Genomic DNA, 12,193 nt, shown 5'->3' with positions numbered 1-12,193 from the left:
AACATATTCATCATGGCTTCATAAAATATGAATCGTCACATTCCTGAAGCCAACTCAGAAACATGCAGTATCATGATTTTACGGTTTTGTTCTTTGTTGAAAATCCACCATCAACAAGTGGGGACGTGGTTTCTAGCATTTACACATTACCCCACTTCTCCATCACTCAACCACTCCCACTTCCTATGAGATCAGGGTGCGTTCAATTATGACTTGTATAAATAGGTTTCTACCTATTTCGACTAAAGGACAACAATTTTGGTTAACAACAACACAAGTATCCAGAAAAACACAAAAGAACTGATAGCTTATATTCCGAAAGCCTGTTCTGCATTCTGATACAAGTCATAAAATAGCCACACCTTCAGAATTAACCATCCTGGTCTCAACACCTTATTCGCTTCCCTCCCTAAGACCAACCCTTCTCCTTCACTTTATGACCGGAGCAAGACTGGAACGACCATTTCTTGGTTTAGGCCAGGATTGTACAGATTGATCTCTCGAATCTAAAGTACTCCCGTGCAGTGCATTTGTTTAAGGTTTAGATTCGTTTCTCATCAACACACCCAAATTACCAAAACCAACAAAAACAGTTTTTACCCCAAAACAAGAGGCAAATAAGAGAAAACAAGAGTAATAACACGAATACATGCAAGAATAATAGCTAAAACAAGTATGGAATGGACACTAAAATCATATGAATTATGCACTTATCAAGGCGCAGGGATACTGAGGGAACTAGGTGAACTATAGGTTTAGTTGCTTGGTCTCAACTATCCGAAGTTGGTTTAGATTTTGTACAACAGCTTAATTCGAGAGTATTCAATTCTAGACAAGGTCCCGGGGTTTTTCTGCATTTACGGTTCCTCGTTAACAAAATCTTGTTATGTCTTTTACTTTTCTATTTCCGCAATTATAATTGTTTTTATTATAATTAGAAGTAAAATACACAAACGTTAGTTCCTAATTACCTGATAGCAATCCTATAATATTTGGTTAAGTCCGAACCTAATATCAAGTAATCATACTTCGTTGTTGTATTGTCTCGATCTTGAATCCATAGTTAATCACACAAGTTATCTTGTTGTCATATTGTCTCGATCTTGTATCCATAGACGATCACACGAAGTGTGAACCGATTCTTTGTATTGTCTCGACTCAGTCCATAGACAAGAAAGGATTTATAGGTTGAAAAGTTTTAGATTGAGGTATATTTGGGTACCCTCGTCTTTTCAGAGACATAATATTTTATTTGTTTGTAGGTTGTGACCACTTGTTTGTATAGGGGTAAATCAATTGATTGTATATTGAAGCAGTAAATCTAATGAGAATCCCAACCAGTTTCTATATTTTAAATGAAAACCAAAGAGAAGCTAATGTTCATAATTTATTCCTTTTTACTAGTCAAATTTTAGTTCTTTTTGATTTGATTCATTGCCAGATTGTGAATAAAAATTAAGTATGTATATGCCTCCACCGAGTAGTGTTATATGTCAGTTGAATTATGTTTGAGTCATGTTATTATGGCTTTGACATATGATCTAAAACTTGTTACACCTTTTAAGAATATTTCCGTAAAATTTTTAATTTTGGTTGATAAACTTAGACTTAGGCGTGGTAATTAGATGAAAACTACTTACTAATTAAATGATTTCTTCTTCGTCCGGTGTCCGAAAGACACTTTTAAGTAGTCTATTTTGAGTATATTTTCAAAATCTATCCATTAGTATTAGTTTCATGCCCAAGTTATTGTTTTTTAATTTTTATTAATTAATATTTATATTTTAATTAATCAAGTCATTAACGGTTAAATCATATCTTGACCGGTCCAATAGTGTTGACGAGATTACGGGTCTTTACACATCCATTTGTATGTGAATGAGAGTTCATTGGAATTTGGACTGCTTTAAAGAAGGAAAAGGATGTAAAGCTTTCCCACGTTGTCATGAAGATGATATTAAAGGTATTGTTGGAAATTTGAATACAATTTTCCTATATATATGAATGGAAAATCCTTGGTCTAGTACCGGTTTGGATTTGGGTGTTGGGTTGTACAAAATGGATTGGATTTAATCTTATTTTGGCCTGTCAGTTAAGTTAAGTTAGTTTCAGTTTTACATTTGAAACTAAGCGAAACCTAAAATCAAATAACGTGAAGGGAATTCAAAAGACTCAACCTTGGAAAAATCCTTAAAGCATCATGATTCTTTATTGAAGAGGTACTTGAAGCATCATGACTCTTTATTGATGAGGTACTAGTAATGTCTATAAATACCATGCACTCAATTAAGTTAATATTAAAATTAGAAAAATAATAATTATCATATCGCATTCACTAGAAATCCTTGATTAAGTTTTTTACAATTAAGAGAGTTCATCACTTAAGATTTGGTTCGTCGTTTCTCAAAGTTTGGAGTGCTACTACATCGAAGGGAAAGTCGTTGTATCCTGGGAGATATACGTCAATAATCTGTAAGCACCTGTGCAGGGTGAATCTGTCTTAAGACTAGAGGATATAATCCTTTCCTCGACTTTGATTTGGTCTAAATTTGGTTTGCATTTTTTTTAATTCTTATTCCACTATATATACAAGATTGCAAACAATTTTAAGACAAATATTCTTATTATCTTATGTATATAGTAAAATTGGTTTGTATAGTTGTAGCACGGTTTGGCAGAAACTTGAATTTGATTCAATTCGGTAATCGACGACCAGATATTAAAGTCCATTAATTTTAATTTTACTCTGGTGGGTTCAAAGAGGTTTCCATTTTTTTGGCTAACAAAAGCCTAAAATTAACATCTAAATAATTTGTACAGACAACTAATGAACTTTGTAACATCAAAGTTTATTGTTTGAGTAATTGTTATTTTTACAGTACACTATGAAGTTCTCGTCTTCAACATTTAAAAATAGTGAACATCTAGGGATACCCATTTGTGCACTTAGCAGACAACATCTGAAAAAGCGGGGGTCTAACAACCACACACAATATTTCGCTTAGCAATCTGTATGGACAAACTCCAATATATTTTTATGAAAATCAACTAAACAGTTAGACTCAATCAATGAAAAGTATATCAAAGAGTTTATATTTCAATCTCTCGATTTGATCTTTACTCAAGCAAATAGAGATCTGCGAGTCTTTATCAAAGAGAGATAACTTGGATGGTACCAAAGACCAATATCCAAGTGTCAATCAATTTATATCAACAACCAAAAAGGTCGGATATTCTAATTGATTGAAAAAAGCACAACCGGTGATATTTCAATTATATAAACAAATATAATGCGGAAAAGAAATAACACGGACACCAGAATTTTGTTAACGAGGAAACCGCAAATGTAGAAAAACCACGGGACCTAGTCCAGATTGAACACACATTGTATTAAGCCGCTACGGACACTATCCTACTCCAAACTAACTTCGATCTGGACTGTAGTTGAACCCCAATCAATCTCACACTGATTCAAGGTACAATTATGCTCATACGCCTCTGATCCCAGCAGGATACTGGGCACTTGATTCCCTTAGATGATCTCACCCACAACTAAGAGTTGCTACGACCCAAAGTCGAAGACTTTAATAAACAAATATGTATCACAAAGAAAAGTCTACGGTAATAGATAAATCCATCTCCCACGAATATACCTACGAGTTTTGTTCTGTCTTTTGATAAATCAAGGTGAACAAGAACCAATCAATAATACCAGACTTATATTCCCGAAGAACAGCTTAGTATTATCAATCACCTCACAATAATCTTAATCGAAGCATTGAAAAAAGATATTGTGGAATCACAAACGATGAGACGAAGTTTGTTTATGATTACTTTTCTATCTTGCCTATCGGAGATATAAAATCTCAAGCCAATTATTTCAATTGTACTCGTACGATAGAAGATGCAAGATTAGATCACACAACTACAAGAAAAGTAGTATCAGTCTGGCTTCACAATCCCAATGAAGTCTTTAAGTCGTTAACCTGATTTAGAAGAAGAAACCAAAGGTTAAAGGAGAATCGACTCTAGCTTAGCACAACTAGTATCACATAGAATGTGTGGGGATTAGGTTTACCAGTTGCTAGAGTTCTCTCTTATATACACTTTCAAATCAGGATTTGCAATCAGTGTTATCTTAGTAACAAAGCATTCAATATTCATCGTTAGATGACAACCTGATTAGATTCAAGCTAATATTTCTCAACCGTTAGATCGAAAACTTAGCTTGTCACACACAAATGAAATGTCCAATTTTGGGTTTATGAACCGTACCCAAACATTAACATTTGTTGGTTCAACAAGTCAACCAAATGGTTAGCCATATGATTTCTCTCATATCAACCTTATTCTTCTTCACCATAATTAGTTCAAATGACTCAAATTAACTAGTTAGAGAGTTTTTCAATTGCAAAATGTAACTACACAAGACACAATTGAAGCAAAATCGGTTTGATTCACTAGAATCGGTTCATGAACTTTATAGTCACGGTTTGCAAAAGCATTCCTTAGTTTATTTAAATATTAGTTCAAGAACAACCGACTTTAGATATAACCTGCTCAAGTTCGCGGACTGGGTTCGCGGACTTCAGCTCATGGAAGGAGTAAACGAACTCCAGCCAAAAATCTCGGGCCGAGAAGTTCCGCAAGTTCGCGGACTTGGCTCACGCCACTTCCAACTTTCTTGATCAACAAAGTTCGCAAGCTTTGGTTCAAGGAATAAGGACTTATACATTTATGTGTTTCCACAACAATGCTTATATCCTACCAATGGTTATGTAATCTAAACTCTCATTTCAATCATTGAAACATTCTCAGAGGACGGATATAGCCGTTATTCACAAACCATTTTTCGTCAGAGAAATTTTCAAAGTGATTGAAACATAACATGACTTCCGACACTAAGTAAAGATGAATTCGGCTAAAGCGAAAGCTTACCACCACATATTTCGAGAAATAGATAGGCGAGATAAACTCGACTCGAAATAGCAAATGTGCATGAAGAAAGTCTATATATGAAAACAACTTTTGTCTCAAGAGTAGGAGATAGAATAGATAGACTTTTGAGTGACAGATAAGTTCAAGTCTCCACATATCTTTTAGTCGATGAAGATCCACCAGTTCCTTGAGTAGTCCTTCGTCTTGTATGATGATTGCCATGGAGTTCTTAAGCTCAACTACACTTTCTATCCTAGTCCGAGACCTTTAGCTATGTAGGATAGAAATCAAGACTTATAGTTTTGATCACTAATATTGACAAACATGCTTGAGATAGCAACGCATGCGAGTTCGACCGAGCAATGATCTAACAATCTCCCCCTTTGTCAATTTTAGTGGAAAAACTATTAATACATATGAAATACAAAAAATAAATAAATTAACTTTTGTAACTCCTATTCCACATGCCTAATCTTCAACATTACTCGAAATCTTCGTCACTTCCAAGTACTCTAATGATCCCAAAGGTTGTAAGTTTAGCATCATCGTTGTTGAAAATTCGTAGCTATAACAACAAGAAAACAATAGTTCTCCATCATTGTTATACAGTGTCATAGTATCAGTATATAGCGTCAAAGTTCAATTGTATCACAACTTCAACAACAATACTATGGTGATATGTATCACTCCCCCTTAGTTAATACTCCATCTCACATGGAAACCACTCCCCCTTACATAATGATCCGAAACCCATATGTATTTGTAATATGAACTACATATTAATTCTCCCCTTTTTTGTCAATAAAATTGGCAAAGATACAAGAACGGGATCCTAATGAAATTTCTGAAAGAGACATTTCATGACCAAAAGAAAGCAAAAATATCAACTTGTTCTTTAGATGCAATTATAAAGCCGAAGTTAAATGCATTCATCAAGGAGTTTATAAAGATACAGGATAACACCTATAATATTCCACAGCCGCACTCCCCACAAAGATATGGCAATTAAGCGCAAGTTCAAAAAGAACTCTCCCCCATATGATGTCATTCCCGAGAGAACAACAACGAGCGACCTTAATTTCAAAAGAAAAGAAGGATTTCTATTGGCACCAAAACCATAAGAATGATTTTTATATCCAAAAACTCAATCAAATTAATCACAAGTAAACCCATGATTAATTTAATCGGAATACACAACCAAATTAAACACAAAAAGTGATCAATTTAATTGATTATTCGCAACATAAGTAAACTTACGGAGCTACGACTAAGTTTAACCATAAGGAATGATTAGATTAACCATTCATATGCCCAACGCAAGAAAAACTTATGGAGTAATAACTAAATAACCAAACAAGATGATTAATTTAGTTCATAATGCTCGACATATAGTACCTTACGAAGCAACAACAAAGCCAATCAAAAATAATCAACTTGGTTGTTTAGTGCTCAACATAAGACACATTACGGAGCCTCACAGTATTACATAAAATATGGATCAGTAAAGATCAATACTGTGGAATACACAAGGATTCATTCTATCTTCCATCACTATTCGCATAACGACATTCAATAGACATAATCCTTGCAAACAAAAGATTTTAACCTATCTTCCGTCAAAGATTGACAATATAGGCTTAACTTTTGTAATTGTCAAAAGTCCATTCATTCTTTAACCAATACATGAATATCGATCACAAACAACTTTACTTTTGACAAGGTATGGGACAACCATAGTTCACGGACGTAAACACCAATATCCCATAACAAGTTGCAATATAACAAATCATAAAGATTAATACTGCAAAAATCATCTTCCAAACAAATTTAGAATTTAAACCAATAAATCTAAAAACATGAAGATGAAAATATTGGACATAGCTATGTGTAATCACAATAATTTGTATTCCAAACTCTAGTAATCCTTCTCAAAAACAAGAATAAATTCTCATAATAAGTTTCCTAGGCATCAAGACAAACTCGTAATGCACATATAAGATGATTTGTCTTTAGAGGGTAGAATCAATCTTTTCCGCCCGGATTTACACCAAGAATAGCTACCAAAGGTGTACAAAATATTTTCTTAACAAAGAAGAACATACAAAGTCATTAACGACCATGCACCATAGTTCACATAAAATGATTGTGAACATTCAAGAATCCCAAAGTAATGCGTGTTACTGCCCATTTGATTTTAGATTTTTCGTGTGGTTATAGTAATGAGGTTCAAACTCTCGGACTTGTGAAGGATAATTTTTTTAGAAAATAAAAATATATACAAAATTTTTGTCACAGGATCAAGAGACACTAGGACTCAGGATTCCACCATTAATCATTCACACAATTCATATATTTATTCGAAACAATTATAGCTCAAATCATAAGGACTCTCATTCTTGCCAAGGTAGATTTTTAGAATATTTATTGTATATCACTAGCATGACGCATCAAAAGCACTACGACCAAGCATACATCATCATACGATATCACAACCAATTAAGAAAAATCATAAATCGATCAATAAAAAGTGCAAGTAGTCAAAAAAGAATTAATATAATTATCATATGCGTAAAGAACGACTTCCTCCATCATCCCAATGTTGGGGTTTAGCTACTCATATTAATCATGTTCTCAAAATACATTTTTATAGCTCAAAAAGTTGATTAAAAGATAAAGAAGAACTAAAACAGTGAATCTGCGACCCACAGAAGGCGTCCAGAAAACAACGATACTTTAACACTGCTGTAACAGAAACAACGATACTTAGCTTCCACTGTCGCTGTCGCTGCTGTTTTAAGACTGCTGAAAAACGACGGTTCTGGTAAGTGTGTTCTTCGTGTTCTTCAGGCGTGTTAATGGCAGCAGCAGCAGCAGCAGGTAACTTCTCTGCAACTCCTCCTGCGCCTCTCTGCTCGCCTCCAAACCTCCCCAAACTCTCGACAGCCTCTTCCCAATGACCGATACTTGTATTTATAGTGTTTTGGAGCAAGAAATCCGACCATTGATTGCGTATATTTTCTATTTAATTCGATTATTCTTTGCTGCCCATATTTAACAATAATTTCCATTTTTGGCTTCTACACACGTTAGATTTGATCCTGCACGCTCTAGTTAGCCTTCTCCACGTCTCAGCACTCTTTCAACGCTAGTAGAACTCCTCCATGCACACAAGAACTTCAATTTTGCTCATGTTACAGTACACGTGCTCTGTTTTGGGTGTGTGAATCATCACGCATTTTCCATCCAATTCCGATCGAATTCGATGCCCAAAATGTGTTTCTTAAGCTATATCACATCTTCCTACCAAGTTTGAGCCATTGAATCGCACCACAACACCTTCATTTTCTCGATTGAAATTCTGCCAGTTGATGAACCAATTTTCCCGCCAAAAAGTTTATTTGAATTTGAGAAGAAGGTGTCCTGGGGGTGCCCCTTAGTAATTAGGTTACCCCTTATCCAAAAGCGAGAGTCCGAATAACACTTGTCCTCCGGGTGCCAAAATCAACTTTTCGAGCCAAATTTTCCAAAAATGTTTATTTCCTAAAAATACATAAAAACACAATATTAGTACAAAAATAGAGTTCCAACAATACTGACATTGAGGACAAATTAGACACAAAAATGTGTCTATCAAATACCCCCAAACTTATTATTTGCTAGTCCTCGAGCAAATTTGTTCTTGAAAAGTGACCGAGTTAATCTCGGGTGGGTTTATCAGAGGTGTACCCACAAAAACCAATACTCAAGACCCTAGCTATCTACGCAGAACCTTGGAAAGCACTAAAGAACCTCCTTGGTTGGCATACAATTATTGACTCTAAGAGGAAGAACCCTGATGCGAAATTCCAATTGTTGTACACGAGTTTGCACTCAAGCATACTAAAATTCATATAAGTGACAGAGCTCTACTAAGATAGTTTCACGATGGACATCATACTCGGAGTCAGACTAATCACATGAAAAGATTAAGAAGATGGAAAAAGAAAAATGTAGATGGTTGAAAAGCGAACGGTGCTTCCCATATCTGTCTGAAGGCCTCTGCCAAGATGAACCTAACCTAAATGACTGAGATACCAGTCTGACTAATATTAACACACTGGCATATACAAGGGAACCAGTGGTCAATAACTTAAATCTAGATCAACAAACTGGCAAATACAAGGGAACCAGCAGTTGACTACACATAACAATAACCATTTTTTTTTAACTTAACGGCATGAATAGATCTTTTTTTTGATCCAAGCGCATGCTTCTTGTCAGCAGATTACACGATAGTTCCCACGGGTCCTGCATTCCACGCTTGCTTAGGCGACGGAAACAGGGAGAACACACGCATATTGCTATCCAAGTGTTAATACTTATTCCGATTGGTCTAACTGGTCTGGTCTAATTTTTTTTTTTTTTGAAAAGGTAACTCAGTCACTCTATTTCACCCTAGCAAAGGTAACAACTTGAATCGTGTGCCCCACCAAATCACTTGAAATAAAAGAAAACTAAAAATAGAAAGTGAAAAGGACTCGACGAGATATGGCGAAACTATCATGTTAATTCTAACACCTGAGCTCTGTGCTTTTATGAATAGACTCTATAGATGTTTCCATCTAGTCAGATTGGTTCCTCAGCTCCTAAAACAAAAATGTTTCCATCCACTTAGATTGGTTAGTGCTATCCTTAATAGGCGTAAATTTCTAGGCTCTGGAGTTTATTTATTGCAACTAAAAAGTTTCTCCCATACCCCCAAACTTAAATCTAACATTGTCCTCAATGTTCTAAAGATGAAACTAAAAGCATGAACAAGGAGAAACTGTTACCATTTGAAGCGAAAGAGTTAAGGAAAGATATTACCGTGTTGCATGAGATTGGGTTACCTCCCAAGAAGTGCTAAGTTTAAAGTCTTCAGCCAGACGTAGGAAAGGTTTAGTCAACTCGAACCGTATAACAGTAGCCGGAATAACTGTGGGTCTTTAAAACCAAAAAGAGCTGACAAAAGGAAACTACAGTGAACCAACGAAATGAACAACACTAGCATGCCCTTACCTAGTTTCCTGATAACTATCGCTAATTGTGGTTCAGGTTCAGGTTCTATGAAAGGGTCTAAATAGAATATTTTCATTGGTTGCGTTTCTTCATAGGTTGGATCCAAATTATTAGGTCCTAGAGTCTGGAAAAACTCAAATAAGAACTTGGAATCACAAAGTAATAACCTAAATAATTGCGGATCCTCTAAGTCAATCAGATATGACTTACAAAATTGACCACAGTGAGAATAGTGGTCATTCTTAAGCAAATGTATCGATTCTAATTTCCTAAGGCATTTAGGTTTAGTCTCACAACTTAATATTCGACACATTTGGAATATAAACGTTCCCACAGTTGGAAGAAAACTATTTGGTGGGAAAACAAAGTCAATCTGGGGATCATAGCCTGGGAAAACCACATCAACCAGAGGATGGGTTTCTAACGACTGAACTTCTTCCTGGATATCATTAGGTTCTGGAAAACGAGTACGAAGATAGTCTCGTAAGATGGGTGAGGCATTGATGTCAAGTCCCAAGTGAGGGACCTTACTAAGAGTTAAAGCACATGGAGAATGATACTCACCCCCAAACTTAGAGTTTTCGGCGTCTCTAGATAGACTGGTCATAACCTCCCTAATTTCTAGGTCGGCAATTGATTTTTCTAAGTCAGGTTCATCCTCGCTAATCTCTACGAGTTCATCTAAGACTATTGTTTCTAAATCGTTTGACTCGATCTCAAGATAAACTGGTTCCTCTAAACCATCATCGGTTTCGTAAACAGGACATACTACATCGTCTGAAACGGGGGTATCTCTAGTCAAATCCTCGTCCTTTTGAATAGGTGAACAATTTTTAAAATTATTAGGATCTGAACCAGAAATAATATAATCATTATAAGGCTCAACTGGGGTAACAAATTCCTGATCACTATTCCCACATATTTCAGATTCTTCATCATCACTATCCTCATCATCATGATACAATTTTTGAAATTCAAGAATTCTCAATCTTTGATCCAAACTACATGGTCTATGTTTATAATATTTCTCATAGATCGTTAGAGGTGATTCCTCAATAAAAGTTGGAGTATCCATATATCGCTGCCCACGCATATATTCACCAAGAGTCATTTCCGAAGACGTCTCTTGATAACGAGAATTTCTAGACATATATTCTCGTAACGTCATCTCAGGTGGCGTCTCCTGAAAAGGATTCATCACCGAAGAAATATAAACTACAGAGGGATTATACACAATCACAAACAAGGTCGACTCGACTCCACCAAAGCAAACCTAAAGATTTCTAGCAAACAAAAAGCATGATGGCTCCACTTAGATTGTTTTCTAGACCAGCTTCTATTCCTTCGAAAAGGAATTCGTTACAATTTGAGCACACCCCTCTGGAATCAATCCGAGTCAAAGTAAGTTGAATTGAGGCGAGGGAAGCTCAGTGGAGCTTTGATACCCAAGGCCTCACCGCTATCACAAGGCGGCGCAGTCACGCATTCAACTCACAGAAACCATCATGAACTTTGGAGTGTGCTTAAAGAGCAACCAATATTTTTCGAACGAGTTTCCTATTAAGCTCGTTACCCTATCGGTCTCGTTCTATTCCAAATTTTAAGCTTGGGTTCGCGTTAGGTTTCGTTTTCCTAAGGCGGGAAAGAAGGGAACGATGATGAAATCCGAACCCTTATCTTGTTTAGGCCAGGCCTTGCCCTTTACTAGGAAAATAAAGACAGTCCGGTTCGTCCTCAAACAATTATCACCTTAAGGCAGACAGTAACCCGCTTGCAGGAGATTCGCGGGTGTTTCGGTTGGACTTACCTCCCGTACCAGACGGGCGATGAACCGTTGTCGTCGACTCGGGCCACGACTCCTATGCCGTGTGCGAACCCGAGGGGCCGAGACGATATAGTAATCGTCGTCCTTCTCTGCAAACAGTTCTTATTTAATAAAAAAAAGATTTAATTATATAACCCTTCCGTAGGGTTTAAAAAAATAAAGTCCAATTGTTTAAAGTCCAAAGTCCAAAATAAATAAAAAAAAATTACATTTTTCCTCACACACTCTAAAAAAATTAAAAATTAAAAATTAAATCCTAAAATTGTCCTTTTTTCTTCTCTTTTCGCTTTTCGCTTTAAGCTTTTTCCTCTCCAAGTACTTAGTGCTCCACTTCGAACCTGTAAATCAAAGACAAAAAGACAAAGTAAAAAGGAACAAATAATAAAAAAAAAA

This window comes from Papaver somniferum, chromosome 7 (assembly GCF_003573695.1).
Source record: "Papaver somniferum cultivar HN1 chromosome 7, ASM357369v1, whole genome shotgun sequence".
NCBI classification, from domain to species: domain Eukaryota; kingdom Viridiplantae; phylum Streptophyta; class Magnoliopsida; order Ranunculales; family Papaveraceae; genus Papaver; species Papaver somniferum.
Note: the sequence above shows the minus strand (reverse complement) of the source record.